The sequence below is a fragment of the Carlito syrichta genome, unplaced genomic scaffold, assembly GCF_000164805.1.
Source record: "Carlito syrichta isolate Samal-C Ts95f unplaced genomic scaffold, Tarsius_syrichta-2.0.1 Scaffold312556, whole genome shotgun sequence".
Lineage (NCBI taxonomy): Eukaryota > Metazoa > Chordata > Mammalia > Primates > Tarsiidae > Carlito > Carlito syrichta.
Window position 1 is genome coordinate 304,278 of NW_007256652.1, and position 2,972 is coordinate 307,249.

Consider the following 2,972-nt stretch of genomic DNA (forward strand, 5'->3'; position numbering starts at 1 on the left):
CTACTCTCACCCCTCCATTTCAACATAGTTTTGGAAGTCCTAGCTAGAGCAATGAGACAAGAGAAGGAGATCAGTGTATATAAATAGGAAAAGAGGAAGTCAAGTTATCCCTCTTTGTAGATGACATGATTCTATACCTCGAAAATCCAAGAGAATCTGTCAAAAACCTCCTTGCACTGATAAAGGACTTTGGCAAAGTCACAGGGTGTAAAATAAATGTGCAAAAGACAGTGACATTTCTATATACCAACAACAAACAAATAGAAACCCAAATAAAAAACACAATCCCATTCACAATAGCCAGAAAAACAATCAAATTCCTTGGCATCTTCCTAACCAGAGATGTGAAAGAACTTTACAGTGAAAACTATAAAACACTGCTCTAAGAAATCAAAGATGACACAAACAAATGAAAAAATATTCCATGCTTATGGATTGGAAGAATCAGCATTGTTAGATGTCCATCCTATCCAAGGCAATCTACAGATTTAACGGAAAACCCATTAAATTGCCAGCAGTATTCTTCTCAGACCTGGAAATGACAATACAGGAATTCATATGGAAGCATAAATGACAAGGAGTCGCCAAAACAATCCTCATCAAGCAAACATACAACAAACAAACAAACAAACAAACAAAAACAAAGCAGGAGGTATCACACTCCCAGACTTTAAACTCTATTATAAAGCTACAATAATCAAAACAGCATGGTATTGGTACAAGAATAGGCATATAGACCAATGGAACAGATTCCAGAAGCAAAACCTCAATTTCTCAACCAACTCATCTTGGACAAAGCCTCCACCACCAATGACTGGGAAGAGGAGAACCTATTCAGTAAATTGTGCTGGGAAAACTGACTGACCACATACAGAAGATTAAAACAAGATTCTTACCTATCACCATACACAAAGATCAACTCTAAATGGATAAAAGGCCTAAATGTAAAACCTCAAACTATAAGAACCTTAGAGAATGCAGGAGATACCCTTATGGAAATTGGAACTGGCAACCAATTCCTGATCAAAATCCCAAGCGCCCATGCCATAAGAGATAAGATAGACAAGTGGGACCTCATCAAACTGATAAGCTTCTGGAAAGCCAAAGAAACCATCAAGAGAGTGGGGACATTGGAAAAAAATATTTGCCAACTGTATGTCTGACAAAGGCCTAACATCTGGGATCTACAAGGAACTCAAATGTGTGGAAAAGAAAAAAAACAAACTGTCCCATTACAAAATGGGCAAAAGATATGAATAGACACTTCTCAAAAGCAGACATAAGAGCAACCAAGAGATACATGAAAAAATGCTCAGCCTCGCTTATCGTCAAAGAAATGCAAATTAAGACCACACTGAGATACCACCTAACTCCAGTCAGCATGGCTATCTTCAATAACTCAAACAACAACAGATGCTAGAGAGGACGCAGCGAAAGGGAACACTTCTACACTGTTGGTGGAAATGTAAACTAGTAAAGCCTCTGTGGAAAACAGTGTGGTGATTCCTAAAAAATTTAAAATCGACCTTCCATATGACCCCGCAATACGCCTACTGGGAATATATCCAGAAGAACTCAAATCACTCTACAAAAAAGATACCTGCATACGTATGTTTATCACAGCATTGTTCACAGTAGCAAGAACATGGAACCAACTGTGCTGCCCATCAAAAGAGGACTGGAATAAAATAATGTGGTCCATATACAGGATGCAATATTACACAACCATAAAGACCAAAATCATGAACTTCACAGCAACCTGGATGAACTTAGAGTCTATAATACTGAGTGATCTATCACAGAAACAAAGAACTGAGTATCACATGCTCTCACTCATAAGTAGACCTTGAGCAATTCTCATAATACTGTAAGAGAATGATTGGTAGTAGTGAGAAACTGCCGGGAGGCGTGTGGGTAAGTGGGATTGGAGGTAGTGGGAATCTGCCTGGGGAAAGGGGCATACCTCATCAACAAAGGTCCCTGCATAACGAACATTTGTATGCCTAACCCTGAATTGTACCCCATATCTTTAAAATAAATTTTAAAAAATTTTTGGAAGTTTTTTCCTTTATCTTCAATAAATGTTATCATTTCCACTCTTACATTTAGCTCTATGACCTATATCAAGTTAATTTTTGTACATAGATGAGATAAGTAGGTTTTTAAAAGATGCTTTTTATCGTGTTGAGCAAATTCCCTTCTACTTCTAGTTTTCTAAGTTTTTATCATGCTTGTTTGTTGAATTTTATTAAGTACTTTTTCTGCAACATGCAGTTTATTATTTGGCTTTTTAAAAAACTTTATTAACACAGTAAATTACATTGGCTATTTTTTAATGTTAGACTAAACTTACATTCCTAGACTAAAATCTATTTATCATAATGTGTTATCTTTTTAAATATAACTTTTAAAATTTCATTTGCTAAAAGAGTATTAAAGATTTTTTCATCTATGTTTTGATTTGTAGTAGATCAAGATATTGATCTGTAGTTTCTTTCTTATAGTGTCTTTGGTTGTTCTTGGTTTTAGGGTAATATCTACCTCTAAAAATGATTGAGATATGTATATTCTTTTATTTTGTGTAATAGTTTTTGCAGAATTGACATTATTATTATTATTTTGCAGCTGGGAAATATGGTTTATTTAGAAAGTAGATTAGACAGAGAAAGAAAAGGGGAATCCACTTCCCTTAAATTGGGGAGGGAGCCAGAGCTTATAAAGAAACATGGCCCAACCTTATTTTCTAAATAAATGTTTAATAGAATTTACCCATGAAATCATCTGAGCCTAGAGTTTTGTTTGGGGATGAATTTTTAATTCATTTTCCTTCATATATAGACAAAAAAAACCCTGTTTGAGTTATCTTTTTGCTTTTGAGTTACTTGGGTAGTTTGCATCTTTCAAAAAATTTTTTTCTATTTTATCTAAGTTATTGAGTTTATTATTATAACACTATTCATTGTATATCTTTA